The sequence below is a fragment of the Antechinus flavipes genome, chromosome 4 (assembly GCF_016432865.1).
Source record: "Antechinus flavipes isolate AdamAnt ecotype Samford, QLD, Australia chromosome 4, AdamAnt_v2, whole genome shotgun sequence".
Taxonomy (NCBI): domain Eukaryota; kingdom Metazoa; phylum Chordata; class Mammalia; order Dasyuromorphia; family Dasyuridae; genus Antechinus; species Antechinus flavipes.
In genome coordinates, this window is record NC_067401.1 from 353,206,068 (window position 1) to 353,228,168 (window position 22,101).

At 31.7% G+C, this 22,101-nt stretch overlaps 1 protein-coding gene and 1 long non-coding RNA gene across 2 annotated transcripts in view; both read right to left on the bottom strand.

The window, feature by feature from the left end:
* Nucleotides 1-22,101, bottom strand: part of PRKN (parkin RBR E3 ubiquitin protein ligase) — a 1,934,491-nt gene that overhangs the window by 1,906,506 nt on the left and 5,884 nt on the right. The window lies entirely within an intron of this gene.
* Nucleotides 1,696-21,881, bottom strand: LOC127562400 (uncharacterized). The gene is made up of 2 exons (XR_007953670.1): nucleotides 20,126-21,881; nucleotides 1,696-1,824 (listed from the first exon to the last, which is right to left on the bottom strand). It is a non-coding gene; the product is annotated as an uncharacterized LOC127562400 (long non-coding RNA).

Here is a 22,101-nt window from a genome sequence, read left to right on the forward strand (position 1 = left end):
CTGGATTTGGGGGTCTTTCCTTCCCTCTTCATTGGATTAAGCAACACAAATATGCTTCCCAGACCAAATAAATTCCTAATTTAGCAGAATAGGAGCAGGAATCACTGTAAGAAGTTAAAAGCACACTGATGGATATAAGGTAGAACTAAAGAAAAACATTAGGCAAACAAAATTAATGCCTGGTCTGCTTTGCATTAAGGAGGCAGTATATAATATTATTTAAAAAAACATGGTAACCAAAAAACATGGTAAGAGAGACCTTAAAATGCCTATCAATTATTTAATAAATAACATAAACAGAGAATTCCTAAGTGACATATATTAGTAAATATATTCCAAACTGATTTACACATCCTGAGCCATAAAAATTAGTTTGGCCTTAAAATTTCAAGAATATACCAATAACACAAGGAAAAAAAGCAAACAAGTTTTACCATAGAATTTTCATGGACTACTTATATTAAGATTTTGTTAACAGCTATAAATCATCTTTTTAAACACAATCTTTCCTTTCTATAATGAGCTTGAAACTCTTGAGTCGATGCACTGAGGTCAGGACAGCTGAGCACTTAAGGCTAACTAGTGATTGGACATATGCTTGGAAAATGGCCCTTCCCACTATCCTGTGTTGGCTCAATAATTGGTGTATACAGAGGATTTTAGGAGGGACTAAGGGGCAGAGTAAGACTAGCCAGAGTCACTTTGGCGGTAGATGAGGGAGAAGGAAGGTTGTGGAGATTCTGCTTCCATCCAATTCAATCCTACCTCTAAAGACTCAGGACTTTTGCTTATCTTGACTCTGGCTGATTCTAAGATATCCAGGGTGCTAATGTGGTCATCACGCCTTTCATTCTATAGGCCAGAAAAAATGACAGAGGTAGGTAGCTATCACAACAACCAGTAATAATCACATTACTTGAATATGAAGGAAGAAAATCTAAGTCATGTTTCTAAAATAATCCTCATATTCCTATTTATTCATAAATAGTGGCCAAAAAGAAAAAAGGACAGGGAGACCTTTTTAAATGTCAAAAATTAATTTGGAATGAGTCAACATTTAACACCAGATCTAACAATTCTATCAAGCTTCAAGGTTTGCAGTCTTTTATATGTATCACGTTATTAAAGACTGTTGATAATGCTCTCATAACATCCCCACAATTTACATTGCAAAATGTCTTATGATTTGCCTATGATCACATAAGACATTCTCACCCAAGTCTACTTGACCGCTAGGACAAAACTAAATGAATAATCATCTTGTAAAAGGGCATATAGTAATATGTATCATGTTATTTTTGGTTTGAACTAATAAGCATAGGAATATATCCATAATGAAGAATCAACATTTTAACTAGAAAAACTTTTTCATTAAAATGTTAGTTAGTTAAGATTGTAACAACTGTTTTGACCCTTAAAACAAAGATCTGTATTCATTTCATATAAATTAAATAATTTCTCATATTTTTTACTGAGTGCATGACTGGTTAAATCAAAGGAATCTGGCATGTAATGAATATTTTTGGAACAGGATTTTTAAGAGACTTTTTAAGAGTCTTCATATACATACATATATTCTACTTCATACAGTTACCAATTTAAGATTTTTAAAAAATCCAATTTTCCGTATCTGATCCTTTTAATAACCAGTCCTAAATTCACATGTACAAATATAAAAATACACTTTCACACTAGTTTTTGATCAAGTGTCTACTTGATTTTTTAATTCTATATTTATCTCTGAAGCTGTGAAGTCAAACTCTGACATTTGTCAATACACTCTTATTATGTCCACACCTGCCATCTGTTTCACGTCAGTATGATCTGCAAGTAAAAATGAGAAAAAATTGAAAATATTTATAATTTCTGCTTGAGGGAATAAGAATAAAGAAAATCAATATAGCTTGTCATTTCCTAAGAATGCTGCATTCTCAAAGATATTTAGAGACAATTTGCTCATTTAAATAAGAATAAAAGCAATAACAAACAAAAGAAAGCCCTTAGAAAATAAGTGATCAATAAATCTGCATCATAGAAATTAAAATTTTATTTAGCATTATGTCAAAACTTAAGTTAAATACACCTTAACAGGTATTTGCTCCCAACAGTTGTAAATATTAATGAAAATCTAAAATGAATTAGTAATGGATAGTCATATTACTCATCACTAAAATTGATATGAAATAAGATTTTTTAAACATATGAAATGTTACCAATACTATTAACCTCATTTCATTAAAAATACTAATACTTTAAAAACATAAAATTCTATAAGTATGTTTCTTATGTATGTTTTATGTTATCTACATGTTATCATATTGTTATATATATTTTCAGATGAAAATATATTAAATTTTATAAGATATAATTCCTAACATATATGTTTTTCTTTAAAATTGGCAAAGTATTTTGCATTTCATTTGAGTTTCAGAATGTCTTGGTGAGGTAGTTTTTATTGGCATATGCAGGGAGTAGGACTATAACAAGTCTTTTAGTATAATACTATAAGAGTTTGGTTTAGGAAAGTTATCATGGTAGACAATGGTGGAAATGATTATGTGATGAACAGAGGAGGAAGAATTAAGAGAGTAATACAGGCAAATAGTGATAAGGAAGAATCAATATGGTGGCAGTAAGAAGAGTAAAAAAACAAAACACCACCATCACCATAAAGATACCTTTGATAGACTGGCTGTAGAGAATGAGAGGAAATGATGCAAAGATAACGTCTTAGTCAAGCATGAATGATGGGAAAATGATGAGATTTACAGAAATGGAGGAGTTGAAAGGAAGAGAGGAGTAGGATTAAAAAAGTAGAGCCTAGAGATGTACATCTTGGTTTCATCAATATATAAATGAGGGTGAAAGTCATGATATAGTCATAACAAAAAAATCAATTAAACACATATTTAACAGCATTCTGGAAATGCTTAAATAAAGTTGTTCAAGTAAATTCAAGCTACTTTGCTCTCATTTAGTATGTGGAAGATAATATCACTTATGTACTGGTGACAGTTACATTACCTGAACAATCTAAGAGCATTTCTTCATTCCTAATTCTGTGTTATGCAAATTCTTTCATTTTTGAATAGACTGATAACCCTCACACTGATGTGCCTTATGATAAAACCATGTCAAGATGCTTACATAGTCTCAATATGTCTTCCAAGAGGATTATTATCTCAATGTTTTTAAATTCCATAAAATGTCTATTGCTTTTGAAAATTAACTTTACCTAATAATTTTATAAGAGCTAAATCTTTCCTGTACCTACAGGTAGGTTTGTTCTGTCTTTTAGCTGAAGAAAATGCTATCAATTAAAAGGAATACTGTCTTTTTCATTTTATCAACCAAAACAATGTGATTTACACTAAAACTTTCCAGTGATTTTATTTTTGAGATTAAAGCAAAACAAACTTTCTAATCAAGATACAAATAAATATAAAATTTTGTGAAATTAATTTAAATTAAATTAATATTAAATATAAATTTGAGCAAATAAAATTAAATATTAAAAGTATTTTTTAAAACAATGAGCAGATAATTGCAACTACAACTATTAGAAAAGAATAGAATAATGGAAAGTGTCTTTACACTTTTCCAAAACTATATTCACTATCTGAAGTCTTAGAAAAAACTAGGTAATCCTTTCTCTCTTTCTCTCTCTCTCTGTCTGTCTCTCACATAATGAGGCTTTGGGTGAATAACAACTTGAATCTCAACTATGAATCTCAGTTGTTATACCTATTAATTAGGGATAATATTGCAAGCTTTTTTTCATAGTGAGCACAGGCAAAACACATATAAGGCACTTTGAAGGCTATATGACAATATGCAAGTACAAAGGATTAGTTGGTATCCATATTTAAGACCTTTCTTTTTCCTAATTATATGTCAAGACAATTTTTAGCATTCATTTTTAAGATTTTGAGTTCAAAATTTTTTATTTCTCTCCTTCCTCTATTTCTTCCAAAATTGGCAGGCAATTTGATATGTTATATATGTGCTATCATGACACAGATGAGAAAGAAGTAAAAAAAAAACATGAAAAAGAATAAAGTAAAAAATTATTCTTTGATGTACATTCACAATCCATTAGTTCATCTGAAGGTGAAAGCAATTCCTTTATGTACTTGGACCAATACATTGCTAAGAGCTGAATCATTCATTGCTGATCATCACACAATGTTACTGACACTGTGTGCAATGTGTTTTTTGCTGTTATCATTTCTCTTTGCATTACTTTGTCCATGTCTTTCTAGGTTTTTCTGAAATCTGCCTGTTCATTTCTTATTACACAACAGCATTCTATTACATTCATATGCCACAACTTGTTTGGTCATTTGCCAATTGACGGACAGCCGCTCAATTTGAATATCTTGCCAACATAAAAAAAAAGACTGCTATAAAAGACTTACTAATGGTATCACAAGATCGGAGTTTGGTTACCCTTGGAGAATAGTACCAAATTGTTCTCCAGAATGTTTGGATCAGTTCACAACTCTAATAATAATGTATGTGTCCCAATTTCCCCACATCTTCTACAACAATTATCATTTTCCTGTTTTGTCATATTTTGTCATTTTTGCCATATTAGCATTTGATAGGTGGTGTAAGGTAGTTCTGAGTCATTTGAATTTTCATTTTTCTAATCAAAACTTATTTGGAGGATTTTTTGATCTCTTTATCTGAAAAATGACTGTCCATATTCTTTGGCCATTTATCAATTGCGGAATGATCTCTCTATAAATTTGACTCAGTTCTCTATTTGAGAAATGAGCTATTTACCAGACACATTTATTGGTAAGATTGTTTCCCAATTTTCTGCTTTCTTTATAATCTTGGTTGAACTGACTTTGTCAAAAGCGTTTTATTATAATCAAAAAATCTATTTTGTATTTCATAATATTCTCTATATCTCATTTAGTCATGAACCTATAACTCATTTAACTTCTCCAAGAATTTGGATGCTATGTCACTTAGTACATATATGTTTAGTATTGATATGGTACCTTTCAGCAAGTTGTTTTCTCATCTCTTTTAATTTATTTTTGCCTTTGCTTTGAGATCAGGATGGCTATTACTGCTTTTTTTTTTTTTTTAACTTTAGATTCCTTTACTTCAGATTCTGTTCCAGGTCTTCATTCTCTGTATGTATTCTCTTCAAGTGGACTTTTTTGTAAAAATATTGTAGGATTCTATTTTTTCATTCACTATACTCTCCCCTACTACTTTATGAGAGAGTTCATCCCATTCACATTCAGTTACTATGTATTTCCCTCCATTCCATTTTTCCTGTTGGTTCTTTTTCTCCTTTCATCCTTTCCTTCTTACCAGTGTTTTGTTTTTGTCTACCACCTCCTTTGATCTGACTTCTCTTATGTTAGTTCTAATTCCTCCCTTTATTCAATCTCCTCTCCTCCTGCATTCCTTCTTCCCTGTTGCGTAAAATAGATTTCTATATTCAACTAATTATGTTATCATATTCCCTCTTTGAGCTGTAAGATACAAGTGATACCCATTTCCCACTCTCCCATCTTCCCCTTCTGTAATAGGTTTTTTGTGCTTTACCCAATTCTACCTTTCCCTTTTTGCTCCCTTTGTATGCTTCTTTCTTATTCCTTAGCTATTTTTATGTCATTCCCTCAAATTCAGTTAATACCCATACCCTCTGTAGTATGTGTAGTATGTGTAGTATTATATATGTATGTATATGCATGTATTCCTTGTAGTTTTACTATTAGAGGTACAATTTTTTAAGAATTACATGTAGCACTATCCCATATAGGTATGTAAATAGTTTAACTCTACTGACTCCCTTATGTTTTGTTTTCCTTCTTCTTTTTTAGCCTTTTCTTTGGTCTTGATATTGTTGACCAATTTTTTTGTTGTTGTTCAATTCTGATCTCATTATGAAAACTAGAGATCTTTCTATTTCATTGAAAAACCATTTTTTTCCTTCAAAGTGTTATATTCAGTTTCACCAGGTGAGTGATTCTTGATTGCAATCCAAGTTCCTTTGCCTTCTAGAGTATTCTGTTCCATGACTTCCAATCCTTTTAATTTTGCAGTTGCCAAGAATTGTTTATCTGACCATTTGCAATACTTTCTCCTTAATATTAATTATTATAATTAATATTATTTTATATAATTATATATGACATATATAATTAATTAATATAATAATAATTTGGCTATAATGTTTTTGAAGTTTTTATTTGGGGTTCTCTTTCTTGAGGTGATTGGTAGAGTTTTTTCAATGCTTCTTTTGCACTGTGGTTCCAGGATATCAAAGCAATTTTCCTTAATAATTTCTTGATTCTGCCCAGGTTCTTCTTTTAATTATGGCTTTCAGGTAGTCCAATAATTCGGACATATCTTGTGGATCTAGTTTTCAGCTCAGTTTTTCCAATGAAGTGTAAATATTTTTCATTTCCTTCTATTTTTTCATCCATTTGATTTTGAGTGATTCTTAATGTTTGTATTAGCTTCTACTTGCTCAGTTCTAACTTTTAAAGAGTTGTTTTGTTTTCCTCAGCTTTTATACTTCTTTTTCCCTTTGGTCAGTTGTGCTTTTTAAGTAGTTTTCTTTTTCTCATTTGCTTTTTTTCATAATTTTGCATCATTCATTTCTTTCCCCAATTTTTCCTTTACCTCTCCAGTATGATTTTTAATTTCCTTTTTACAATGAGTTATCTCTGGCCTTGAGACCACTTCCTAATTTTCTTTCCAGTTTTGCCCATAGGTTTTGATATTGTCCTTTTCTGAATATTGCTTTGATCTTTCCTGTCACCACACTAAAATCTTCTGTGGTCATATTTACTTTTTGTTTTTTTGCTCATCTTTTTGACCTTTTCCTTTTATTTTTAATTTAAACTCTGCTCCTGGGGAATAAAGGAGCACTGTCTCAGGCTTCTTATGCCAGGGCTCCAAGCCCCAGCTATTTATCTGATGCTGCACCTAACGACCACAGAAGACCTTTGTGTCTGGTTCTGTGCTGAGGGGGTGGCTGGTGTTACTGGAGATTGGAGAGGCCTGACAGCTAATCCAGTGCTGAGCCTGGGGTCTAAAACTGGTTCCTTTCTTTGCATTTCTCTGAGGCTATACTGAAGCACCAGGAGACTCTCAGAAATTCATTTTGTCCATTCCTCTTGCTATGCAGAAGCACATAAGGGATTGACTGGGTGTTGGGATCTGCATGCTCTACTGCACTGGTTTAGGAATCCTCACTGGCTTCCTGAAGTGGGGCTTGCTGATAGCTTAGTAGGATATTTGCTATCCTAGACTGCATATCCCTTTTGCCCCAATGACATAGGTATTTCTTTTTGATCTCCCAAGTTTCTTGGGCTAAAAATTGTTTTACTCCATCTTTTTGCTGGCTCTGTTGTTCTGAGACTTGTTTCAGGGCATTATTGATGTTGAATGGTGAATATAGAAGAGTTCAGCAATTTACTGCCTACTCCACCATCTTGCCTCTCAAAAACTCACCATTTAGTTACTACATAAAATCCTTTCAAGTTAAAAACACTATAGATTTGGCAGAAAGTATGGGTGTGAATAAAAAGCAAACAAAACTTTAAATAAGCAAATGAAAAAAATCTATATATTTCTAGAATAAGTAATGTAAATATACTGAGAATATTGTGTAAAGTGTACAAATTTGTTTCTTTTAAGCTTCCAACTACTGTTTATCATTTTCAGGCTCAGCTGAAAATATGAAAATAACACATAGCATTTATAGAGTGCCTACTATGTCGCAGGCATTGTGATATGCTATTATCTTATTCGAACCCTGGGAGGTGAGTGTTAACATCATCCCCATTTTACAGATGAGAAAACTGAAGCAAACAGGTTGAGTAATTTGACCAAGATAATAACTGCTAGTGTCAGAGGTCAAATATAAAGTGAGGTCTTCTGGACTTCCAGATTCAGAATTCTATACACGTTACGATGTACCACCTTGCTACCTGAAGGACTGAAGATTGGCTACTATTGTTCCATACCCTAAGTAGTATTCCCTTCTTTGACCTTTCTTTGCTCCCTAAAACTAAAAAAAAAATTCTTTTTGAGGAGGATGTTCTAAGCTTTTCTGGGAAGTCTCAGTTCCTTTTGATTTTTAGTATTGCTAAAAATATTTATTTATTTTCCTTTGAATTTTTTTCAATATTATTTTATTTTTCCAAATATATGAAAAGTTAGTTTTCAACATTTGTTTTTGTAAGAATTTGCATTCCAAAAGATGTAAGCCTATCCTGGGGATAGGCTTTTTCTACCTCAAAAATTTTTTTCACCCTCTTTTCCTTATCTCTCCTCTTCCCCCAAACAGAAAGTAATCTAATATATTTTAAATATATTTAAATAATATATTCTTTAAAACATATTTTTATATTTGCCTGACATTATTTACACAAAACAATCTCCACTTTTTTGTATTCACCTTTTATTACATACTCTTGATTAGTCTTGAGTTAAAAATAGTTTCAGAAATAGACAAATTGTGTTTAGACTGCTACCTTCTGGGAAAAAAAGAGACATTTAGTGAATGACAGGTTCAATATGAGTCAATAGTGACATGATACACAAAAAAAACTACTTTTTTCTCTGGCTACATTGAGAAATATAGTATCCTGTATTAGGGTGGTGTTAGTACTGTTCTCAGACCTAGTCAGACTACTTAACATAATGTATTCAATTCTAGGCGCTAATATTTAGGAAGGGACATAATTGATATGATGGAAAGTATCCAAACAAAGGTCAAGAGGATGATGAGAGGCTTTGAGATAATGTTAGGATCCAGTGAAAAAACAGGAATTATTAATTATTTTGTAGACATTATAACTCAGGAGGGATGATAGCTGTTTTTAAATACTTGAAGGTCTAGCATGTTCGGTTTGATTCTACAGAGTTGCAGAAATTTGGATTTGAAGTAGGGAGAAATCTTAACACCACTAGGTAAAAAGTGGAACTATCTGCCTCTGGAGCTAAAAATGAATACAATCCTTGGAGATCATTGGTTACAAAGACAAACTAACAAAAATATTTAACCAAATACACAAATCAAATTGTCTTGTATTTATTTTATATAAATTCTGTATATTATTGAATTGAAAGTTAGATATGAGCTTGGCAGTACAGTGAAAGCAATGTTTCTAAAATGCTTATCATGATATTTTTATTTTCTTGGCTAATTTAAAATTGTTGGTTAAAAAGCAATTTCAAATAGTTAAGTAACAAAATCTTCTCAATTAAAAAAAAATTCACATAGTTCCTCCATAGGAGGTCATTGTTAATGAAGTTCTTGAGAAGTCTTAAATTTCCAGCTAATCCTATACAGAAAGCATAGCTAGAACAAATGCACAAAGAAAATGACTGTTTCTTAATCTTCAATCTCAGCCTCCTTCTGCCCCCAACCTGGCTTCTGCAAAAAGTTCCCTTCTTCGACATGGGTTCTTTTGTCCTCTCAAGGTTGCCTAATCATATTCATCTCTAAAAATGAGGTAAGGAAGATTTCAAAAGCTGCATTCATATTAAATCAACTTTCTGATTCGTGCATTGCAGGAATAAAGCAGTGCAATCACATCTTAAATTGGTTTACAGCAGGCTGTCTACTTTATCCTTGTTCTCAGAACTGATGAAATGAATAGTTTTAAAATAGCACTTTTTGAAATGACATGAGAATTAATAGTGCATCATTATCTCAGTGTTGACAAATGAAATATTTTTAACTCCTTAAATGAGCAATTCTAATAAATAATTTTCAGAGATACACCATAGCATGTAATCAGATTGGCATGCTGTATACAGTTTTCAAGTTAAATTTGAAAATACCCCAAATTCATGGGAAGTCAAAGCTAAAGTTTCAAAAGCAAAATTTAACTGGATCAACTGGAAAATAATATTTAAGGTAGCCATAAAGTAGTTAGTATACAATGTTCAGTGGCTTGAAATAATATGCTAGTTAATATTGCAAAGAAAAACTTTTATATTTTCTTTTCTACAGAAATACGCTTGACCTTTCAGTACAGATATATTGATTTAATCTTTTGCATTCAATACTCTACTATTTAAAGGTAAACAAAAATATAATTTTATAGTACTATACCTTGTGGTTAAAGCAGATTTTTAATCTGTATTGGTTGTTCTAAAAGATTTAGTGCAATGATAAACTATACAAAATTTAATTCTGCCCTGATATTTTTGGAACACCTTGTATTTAAGGACGACACCACTGAGAATGGTTCATACAGCTATCAGTTCTACACGTTGTTAAAAAGATTTCAATATTTCTTAATGTATAAAAATCTAAAACATTAGGAATATAGTTTTTTACTTTTGACATGACTACTTTAAAATTTTTTCTTAATATTTCCTAACTCTGACACTTAAACTTACACTAACACTGACAAACACACTTTAACTTTATTTTCCAACATGTCCAAAACAATTCCACTTCTCAATATCTTTTTTCTAGTCCAAGAAGATATGATTTTTTAAAAAACCACTGCTTTATTATTCTGCAAGAACTAAAAGGAGATAATAAGGAAACAGAGGAAGTCATTGCTGCTAGAAATTCTCAAGTTGTATAGTGCTTAGCTAAATGATTCTCGCTGATTTTAGCATTTTTCTGAACTCTTCTGCTTATTCTCAGAACTGGGCATCAGTAAAACAACTTTTTCAAGTATCTCCTCTGGATCTAGTTAGGGAACAGAAGTCAAGCAGATAACATTCCATGCTACAATTTGAAAAAGTATAAATGCTATTTTATTGCAGTGGCTTGATATTTAAATGTGTTTATAATGTATTTTCATTTTATCTGCATAAAAAAAAGGCAGTTGGCAAGTTGCCAATATGACAAAGAAAGGCATAAAATCCAGAGAATGAATTAAGAAAGCAAATGAATGAACTCTTCTCCTCCTTTATTAGAAACAGAAGAAACAGACTGCACTCATCTTGCTTAGGGCCTACAGCCCTATTGTGTGAATGCAGCCCATCTCAGTCACACAACTCCCTTAGTAGTTTTACCATGTGAAAGAGTAAACAAGATGGACTATTTACTTTCAACAAGATAATTTTGAAGAAAATTGTGGTAAGTAAAAAAAAAGTTTTTAGCTTCTTTTGCCATTTCAATGTGTACTCTGATTATACGGGATGGCTAATTAATCAGAAATAAGATTCCAAGTAAGAAAAATGATGGAATAAAATAAAATTTAATCGAAATGCTTTTCATCACACTTGTTATAGATTTTATATTTAGAAAAGAATCTAATAGAATAATGACATCAACCAGGCAGATTATGAAGGGAAAAAATAAACCTTTTCTTGGGTCTACTGTCAAATTAATTTACTGAACCCAAAATACAGAAATAAAACTTATTCTGTGTTGTATAAGGAGAGGCTAATAATCAGGACAACTTCCTTCCTGAAGCCAAGATTTGTCCACTTCTTGAATTCCAGAATATTAAGTGCCTTAAGAAGCTTAAAAAATGTAGCCATCATGCTTCAGAAGCAGAGGTCAAAGTATATACAACTGTACAACTTGCCCACTTTGCCTTAGCTTCATTCACACACACACACAAATATATATATATATATATATATATATATAAATTCTGCCAACCTCAATTGCTGGTTTGTGCTTGTCTCCATCAGACTATGTGCTCATCTTTCTTTGACTTGGCTTCTGTACTGACATAATCCCATTCCTTTGGTATTATAGCTCATTTCTCTTCCTCACTTCCTACCACCACTAAATTTCCTGGTCTAACTCTGATAATCTATGATAACTCTGATAGAGTATATTTAAATTCTAACCTTCAAATATAAAGGCCACTGAATTTTACTATTAACTCACTTTTCTCATCTTCTTAGAATTGATCTCTAAGAAAAATAATTGTAGATTAAATGATAGAAGATATGTTTGCATTATGAGCTAATCAGAATTAAATTTCAACTTTCAGATTCAGAAAATTGTGGTTATCACCACAAAGTAAAACCCTTATCCACACAAAATATAGGAAAGATTGGTAGCAATATGGGATCATAGCAACTAAAATGATTTCATGGTAATGTACACAAAGAACAAATGGATATAGAAACTACTACAAACCTGGTTCAGTTCTCAGTTCAATTGTCATAAAAACTTTGAATTAGAATTCAGCTTAACTAAAACTTTCATTAGTCAAAATTGTTCAATATTTCATGTAAAAAAAGGTATACAATTGTATCAATATTAGTAGCCCTCCAGCTAAATTAAACATTAATCTGTGCTTCCTAATCCAGCGACTCTTGCTCACCTGCTAAAGTACATGCATCATCCCCAGGGACCTAAAAATTAAGGCTGTTTCAGAAAATATGTAGATGCCAATGCAGGATCAAGGCTGCTAACTATATTCCCTTGCTTTTGTTTTATAACTGTCCCAACAAAACCCTAGTGCAATAGTAAATATTTTAAATTAAGTGTTTTGAAAGGCATTGATTGGGAGAATATGTACTTAAAATAGATGTTGGAAATTAATGGCTATCCCATCATTTGGGTAATGGCCGACCAATTTATGGAATAATATGTAACGAAATATTGTGTCACAAGAGATGATAAAACAAACATTTCAGACAAAACTCAGGATGACATATATGAACTGATGCAAACTAAAATGAACAGAATCAAAAATTTTATCAGAAAACACTGTTAAGAGGAAGAACTTTGAAAGGCTTAAGATCTCTGATCAATTCAATGACTTCTTATGAGTTCAAGTAGAAACAATGAAGAATGTTATCAATTATCTGAGAAAGCATCACCTCAATATGTAGAATGAGACAAGTACATTTTGACATGGCTAATGTGGAAATTTGTTTTGTTTGGATATGAATATGACAAGGGTTTTACTTTTCTCCTCCTTTTGTCCCTTCCTGGAAAGAGAGAAAATAAATGCTTTTTCATTTAAAAAAATCATTTTAAAAAACTAGGGAAGGCTTTGCTATTTGTGTCAGGCAATAAACATTTATTAACAGCTCCTACTATGCATCAGATACTAAGCTAAGTGCTGAACAAAGAAAAACAAGAAATAATCACTATTCTCAAGCAGCTCACATTCCAATGTTGGAGACAACAATGTACAACAAACTATATGCAAATTTCATCAGAAATAATTAGTGGAGGGAAAGCTCTAGAATTAAGGGAGATAGGAAAAGGTTTTCTGTGGAAATCAAAATGTTGGCTGGAACTTGAAGAAAGCCAGCTAAGCCGAGAGGCAGAACTGAGAGGAAAGAACATTACAGGAATAGAGGACAACCAGCAAAAATGCTGACAGAGGAAGAGATGACTTGTTAGAGGAAGAATGAAAAGACCAGTGTCACTGGCTAACAAAGTATTTTGGAGGATGAGTAAGAAATTTAAGATATAAGAAGATTGTGCTGTTTCCACATTAGGACACTTATAATCTTGAATTTGAGGGATTATTTCTTCATTCTCCATGATGTAATGTAAAAAATAAAGCACAAGCATTTATTCACAATGCTTTATTTCTTCACAATTCAAATGACATGTTCTGACAAGTCAGTGGTTGTGATGTTATTTAATTAAGTGAAGCTAGAATATATTACACAAATACACTGATAAGTGTTTGCCTATTTTAAAAAGAAGATTCAAAACTGTACCAAACCACTTTTTAAAAAAAGCAAATGGCTTTTATTCATTTTCAAAAAAAGAAAGAAAAAGGACTACTTTCCAGATTCCCATGAGTAAAATTCAACTGCAGGCTTTTTAAAAGAATTATAGAGGGTCTTCAGTTACTCCAAGCAATTTTTTTCTCTGAGATAGAAAAACAAATCAAAAATATTCACCATGATGCTTCACATATAGTAGGGATGGATCACTAACATAGAAACCAAGCAAGAAAAAAAATAAATTTTAAAACCAAACCTCTTTCTCTGGGGAGAAAAAAAATGATTAAAATGAATTTCTGCTCATAATTAGATTATCTTGATGTTTTCTGTGCAAGGCTTTATGTACTGTAAACACTCTTTGACTTTGTCCTGTCATGTTTCTTCAATCAATCACACAGTAGTCTAGAATTAAATTGAAATGATTGGATCAAGGAAAATCAAATTTTTTAACATTTAGTTTCAGTAATGTAATTATGAAGCTTTTAGTGATATCATAATTACTTTGAAGCTTTGAGCATATGTTTCTACTGAAAGTATTCCACTGAGATTCCAATTAGTAAAGCCAAAAAATTCAGATGCTCAATGCAGAAAATATATTGTTCTTAAAAATAAAAAGTGAAGATGGAAGAAAAAGGGTCAACTAATTCATTATTTCCATGTGATCTATATTATACAACTATCTTTAAAACCCTCCTGACTTTTATTATATTCTATAGCAACTCAGATTTCAAATCACTTGATAATTTCTCCCTGAGGACAATTATTAGGCAAAGCAGTAAAGAGAAACATCAGTTAAGAAACAAAAGAGATAAGTCCTCTTTCCTTGTTTCTATTTCTAAAGAAAGTATTTCCAATTAGCTTGTGCCAATTACAATTAATTTGTCAAAGGTAACAGAAAAAAAGTGTATCCTAAAGTTAATAAATCATAATTTAAGAATACAATTTTCATTTATAATTATAAATTAAAATTATAAATTTCATATATAATTATATAAATAATATAATTTATAAATTTTCATTTATAATATATAAAATATATATAATTATATATATAATTATAATGCAATTTTAAGTGCATGCTAGCATTTTTTTTTACAAAAAGGTTTTGCAAAAAAAAATTACATTTTTGACAAAAATATAGTTTTTAATGGAAGCATCTTAAAGATAAGGTGAATTTCATTGGATGGTACTTTGCCAAACAGCTTTATGAAAAGAAAACAATGACAATAGGTTTGGCATCAAAAGACCTGAGCTTAAAACCCAGCTAAACAATTTATAATTTATATGATCATGAGCAAGATGCTTAAAACTACTTGTAGATACCACATAGTCTGGGCCTCAGTTTCCTCATCTGTAAAACAAAGGGGACAATCTACATAATATCTAACTTCCCTACCAATTCCATAATTCTCATAACCTTGTTAAGAAAAAATGCTCTATAAGTAAAAATCATGGAAGAACTAAGCTGATTTCTTAAAAAAAAAAAAATCAGAAAGTTATCATAATTTCTCATTATTTTCCTGAATTGCCATTAATTATCAGATGTTTCATGACCAACTTAAATATAGAAAATACATTCAAAATCTTAATCTAAATTAAGATAATTTTTTCTTCTCTATCATTATAAAACTCTTTTTTTTACAAAAGACATGTTTGGCTCTTGATGCAGAAATAAGAAATTCAGTCATTGACCTCAAAGATAATATATACAAGTAGAGTTTAAGAATCATTCCCTCCTAAAATAACATGACAAATAACAAAACAGACCCAAAACCTGAATACCATATAGAAAGGAACAATATAAAAATGTTGGGCTGCACAGAATAAAGTACTATTCAAATAAGCCACACTTCAAAACAAAAACAAAAAACCAAACTATGCTTTATATTCTAAATTATATAGCAATTAAATTTAAAATTCCAGGATCAAATAAATTCTGCAGTCAGGATGAAGATTTTCAATATGAAAAAGATTGAGTTCAAAAAAAGATTTCTTTCTCAATCTTTGAGAATAATGCATACAAGTATTAATTCTTTTAAAATGTGACAAAATTCTCCCACAAATCTATTATAAATAATTGTTTCCCTCCCCTCCTCTTAATTCTATATTTGCCAAATTTGATGACCTTGACCTAAATTATACCAGAAATGACTCCATAATAGGCAAGAATCATTGGGGAAAACTAGAAAGCAGACTATTAGAAATTAAGTTTAAATAAACAACTCATACCTCATGCCAGAAAAAATTCAAATAGGTGAATTTAATATTAAATAATCACAAAAATTATAAGATCAGTAGACCATATCTACACAGATAATTGATATATAGATATGCAAGTATACACACACACATATATATGCAAATATGTATATAATACACATATGTGTGTATACACACACATATATAATTGTGTGTATACTTTTCACAACTATGGTTATGAAGTGAATTCTTAAACATACAAAGTATATAGGCAATTTTTAAAGATAAACTAGAATACAGAATCACAGTTCTAGAACAGGAAGGGATCCCAGAAGTTATCTAATAAAATCTTCTGTTAGAATTGAGAGTCAAGGATATTTAACTAAACATCTAGAATAGGAAAGGGAACAACTGACTTGAGTAAACGATCTTTGTGTCAAGTATCTCTGATAAGGCCTTACTATCTAAGAAAAAACAAGTAACAAATATAGGACCAAAATCCATATCAAAAGATAGGTATAGTATCATGGTACCAGTTTACACCTCTCAGATTAACTAAAATGACAGGAAAATTTGATAAATGTTGGAGGGGATGTGGGAAAACTGGGATACTAAGGGTTGTTAGAGTTGTGAAATGATCCAACTATTCTAGAGAGCTATTTGTAACTATGCCCAAAGGGCTATAAAACTGTGCTGCATACCTTTTGACTCAGCAGTGGCATTACTGGGTCTGTATCCCAAGGAAATCATAAAGGAGGAGAAAGGACCCATATGTGCAAAAATGTTTGTAGCAGCTCTTTTTGTGGTAGCAAAGAATTAGAAAATGAGTAGATCGTCATAATTTGAGGAAAGGCTAATCAAGTTGTGGTATATGAAGGTAATGGAATATTATTCTTCTATAAAAAATGATGAACAAACATTTTAGAAAGGCCTACAAAGATTTACATAAACTGTTGCTGAGCAAAACAAGCAGAAGCAAGAATATATTGTACACAACAACAGCAAGAACATGCAATGATCAAATATGAAAGACTTGGTTCTTATCAGTGGTTCAGTGAGCCAAAGCAATCCCAATAGACTTTGGACTGAAAATGCCATCTGCATCTAGAAAACTACTAAAGAGAGATAATGTAAATTGACACATGCTGTGTTCACTTATTTTTTTCTGTTTTGTTTTTTGCTTTTTTCTCTTTCCCATGCCTCTTTGTACAGTAAGGAATTGCTCTCTGTGTGGGAGAAGTAAGTATGATACAGTGAGAAATGTAATATAAAAACAAATTATAGCATTAAAATGTATTTTAACAGAGCAGCTAGTTTGTGTAGTGGATAGAGCACCAGCTCTGAAGTCAGGAGGACCTGAATTAAAAAATGGCCTCAGACACGTAACACTTCCTGGATGTGTAACCCTGGGCAAGTCACTAAACTCTAATTGCCTCAGCAGTAAAAAACAAAACAAAAAAAAATGTATTTTAACAAAAAGAAATATAAATCTTGAAGAATTACAAGTTTTTTTCCCCCAGATACGTTAAGTAGAAAAATAATTAATCCATTCAAGTGTTCAAAGCAAAGTTTTCAAAAAACCATGCCCCCCCCACCAAAAAAATGGGAAAGTCAGAACTAGTCCTAATTAGTTCCCATTTAATCAAAAGATATACAAATTAAGAGGAAGATCTAATATTAATAATGGTTTTGAAAATCCACAATCATACCCTGAGAGTAGAAGTTACATATTAATGGGCTATTTCTGCAATTCCTTCCCCAAACCCTACAGCAGGCAATGAAAAGCTAAGTTTCATTATACAAGTATAAAATCATTAATTTCAGGGCAGCCAAATCTGAATTAATAAATTTTGTTATAGTTACTTTCATCATTTTTTTTTCCCACAGGAAGAATTGAGTTAGTCTTTTCTTACCAGTCAATTCTGCATTAGCCTACTTTATGTCTGGTTCTATACTCCCCATTTGGTTGGCATTTATCCTAATTGTACTAACAGGCTGTAAGGGATGATGCTGTGTCTATTATATTGGCATGTTTGTCAGACATCTCAATTAAACTCTCTTCAAGAATTCCAACTCTGAAATCCTCAATAGATACAAGTAAAGTTATCTTTTCTTTTAAAATGTTTTCTCTTGACAATAGTTTTACTCTTATTTGAGCTTACTCAAGAGTGGCATAATTTTCCAAATATAAAACTGATTAATTTTACTTTTACATAGGACATAGACAATATTAAACTATTCCAAAAAGTTTTATTTCTAGTGTTCAATGTTGAATTCCCAAATTATTTTTAATGAACATAAAACAATTTTTGTCTGGTTGCTTTGCATGATCATCTGAATTCAATCTATCAAAACTATGATAACAATTACAGCAACAGCAGCAACAACAACTAGCATTTATGTATCTCTTGAAATGCAAAGCACTATACATATAGTCACTCATTAATCTTCAGCTGTGAGAATTATGTACTGTTATGTTAATTTTGCAGATTAAAAAATTGGAATTAACTCATTCTTTTGCCACCTAGAACAACTACCTTGGAATTTAAGTTTTTTCTGACAAATGTTTCCATTGTTAACATACTACAGGAATACTTTTTTTATTTCTGGTATTTTGTGATGCCAACACTGAAATGAATAAAATATGTAGTAAATGATACAAGATAAATTTACACAAATAGTTAAAATAACAATTAGAATATAAATGCAATGGTTAGATCATAAAACATTTTATAAGACAGTGAGATGCATACAGAATATTGCACTTGAAGTCAGGAATACCTGAGTTCAAATTTTGCCTCAAATACTGTGTGATTTTGGGCAAATTACTTATTCACAGTTTGCTTCAGTTTCCTCATCAGTATAAGAGAGATGAGAATAGGACTTCCCTTCCAGAGTTGTTGTGAAGATAGAAACTAAAGTACTATATTTATCTATCTATTTATCTATCTATCTATCTATCTATCTATCTATCTATCTATCTATCTATCTATCTATAATTATTACTATTATCCAAAATTCATTTTTCTTTTGCAGTAATGCTTATACTCTAAGAATCCTAATATTCTCACAGAGAAGCATCAGTCCTTATAGCGAGATTGTAGCTCCCTCTCAGGATTTTAGGGGTACCTGCTCCTTAAGAATCAGGATGGTTTTATGCCATTGGCTTGAACCCTCTATTAATATGGTTCCTCCCAAGATTATCAACTAAGAATCATTTTAGCCAGCTAATCTTAAACAGAAATTAGAAAAAGCTACATATTAAGAAGGTAGAGTAAGAAAAGTTAGCATAACATATTTCTGTAAAGACTCATACTGTATTTTTCCAAATGTGCATATAGAGTATAGGAGAAACTGAATGAAGAGAACCTATGTGAAAAAGACGTAATTCACCATTCATGGTTTCTGTATGTGCGAGTGCCAAGTGTGTGCTGAATGTGCATGCAAAAAATACCACCTGTCTGTCACACTCTTTTCCCTTTCGATGTTGAATAGGATAAACTTTAAAAATTGCTTGGGAGTAAAGAGGAGGAAGCACTTGGCCACATTTATCTATCTGTTGGCTTCATATCATTCATATCCTTGAGTAAATGGCACCTTGGTTTCTTTTGTATTCATTATTTATTATTTTTAGGTGAATGAGTATACTAAGGAGGAAGTATCCAAGCAATAGGATAAATTCAGTATAACCAAACCAGAAGCAGTAACAATTGTCTCCTACTGTGGTCAATGACGCCATTGGAAATGGCATCACAGACATGACAAAAGACAGTTACATGGGGACAATGTTGGCTTCTGAGAATGGGACCTTTGAAGAAAGTAGACTGGTCATGAACTCTAAAAAGACAGAAACTTAGGGCGTAGCAGAAATACCAGAGCAAAGTCTGGTGAGAATACTGTAAAAGACAAAAAGGATACTCAAAGAAAATTTGTTTGGAGTCAGTCCTTTGGCCACATATGTTTTCTCAAATGTGTACCTCATTACTACTGTGATCCAAGTTTGATTCCCATGAAACTTATGTGTACAAGACAAGAACAGATTGTGCTCTACTTTGAGAAAAGGAAAGGCATTTTTTTCTTTAACTATTTTTGTTATACCATTTTAATAAATCCTTTGCTCAAAGCTAACAAAGGCAACTTATTATTTCTCAAGGATAAACACACTGATCAACGTTTATGAGGAACAGTAAAGTCGATTGTGTTCTAAGTGTTTCTTTGGTATGGAAGAAATAGCTCTTGTAAACCTAATCTAATCATTTCTTACCTGATGAACTAGTTCCAACTCTTGTGTTGTGTATGTTCTAGGTACCGTACATCTTATCTTCCCACTTTTGAGCTTCCTTTTGTGTGTTGTCTTTTCCTCTTATAAGTTCCTTAAGGGCAGGGCTTCTCTCTTGTACCTCTTAGCACAGTGAACTTTATATGACACACACATACACATACATACACACACACTTCCCACATATAAAGTATATAAAGAACAAAGGAATATGGGGGAAAAGGTGCACAAAGTGAGGTCAGTTTCCTCTAGGACTGAATGCGGTTAGGAATCAGGCTATTCAGAGTAAAAGAATATCCTCATTCTCCTGGAAAGTAGCAAAGATTCATACATGTGGATGACTTCTGAAACCACTACCATCCCAGTATCTTTCCTCTCCTCTGAACCTATAGCTCTTAATAGTAAGTACTGTTCCCTTGATATTTATCATATACTTCCTTTCATTATTAGTCATTTTTACAATATAGCACTGGTGTTACATAGCAAAATTTTAAGTGCAACTGGATTTGAGGGAAGACTAGTCATGCAACTGACAGACAAAGCAAGGGTGAGGAAATCGAAAAATGAGCTCCAGTGCAAGGAGATAGGGACCTGCTTGCTAAGTCAATGTTTTTTCAGTCAAGAGTTTTTGGACACTCTCTCTCCTCTTCTTTCTTCCCTCACTCGTGTGTTTTTTTTTTTTTTTGTGTGTGTGTGTGTGTGTGTGTGTGTGTGTGTGTGTGTGTATGGAGAGAGAGAATGTAAAAATACACACATATATCTATATGTATATAAATATGTATATGTTCCTCCCTCACAATCCCTAAAATTCTCTATATAGACACATATCTAGTGATTGACTTATAGTCAGCATACTGTATAACAGTTGAGAAATGTGTGTACAGTTATTCCTTCTATCTTGTGGGGTTTAGGGGACCAGGAGTTCGGGTACAGTGCTCCCACAATCTGAAAAATAGGCATAAAATCTTTTGTTACTCCCTTTGTACTAGAAGTCTAAATTGTTTTCTTTTGTCTTTTATTGTGGATTTTTAGTATTTTATTGTAAAATTTGGATTGATACACAATACTATACATATATTTTATGCATTCTGAGTAAACTTTTTCTGTCATCTGCTGGCCTTTGGGTATATTCTGCAGTTTCTGCAAATCTCCCCCCAAATTCCACTTTCTTATATCAACCTATAATATGCAGAGACTGCAATTAGGGAAGTCCCAATATGGAAGGGATAATTATATTTATTCATTTTTTCCCATCAAAATTGAGTCATTCTCCCTATTTGCCTAGTTCTGTCAGTAGTACTGATATTTTTCAGTCACTCAATAAAGATTTTTGTTATTCTCTGATTTTTCCCCTTACCATTCACATTATCTAATTAGTTACCTAGAATATCAAGTCTACCACCATAATACTTGTGAGTAAATAAGCTCATTGAGGAATCCTATATCTTACATATTTTTGTATCCCCTTCCATTCAGTACTTAGCACAGTGTACTGTATCTATGCTTATCAAACATATGGACTAACACACAGAGGCAATATACTTATATGATAAAAAGATTGTGATTTAACATAGTATCATAAAGAAGTAATAAAAATATTTGATATTAAAGTAGTCTACTTACTCAGTTTTTTACCCTTTAAAACACTCTATCCTATAAGGTGAAACAGTTTGTGCCATGACAAACTGTAGCATAAACCAAGTGACAATCAGGTAAGTCTCAGTTTCAATCCACAGACTGTACTAAGGTTTTCAGTCACTTATAATAAATATTATAATAAACACAACTAGCATTTATATGGTGTTTACATAATAAAAAACACAAATTAACTTTTACAAAACATTTTATTTATATTATCTTATTTGATCCTCACAACAATCATTGCAGGTAGGTACTATTATTTTTCCCATTTTAGAGATAGGAAAACTGAGGCTAAAGTCACATAGATAAGAAATATTTGA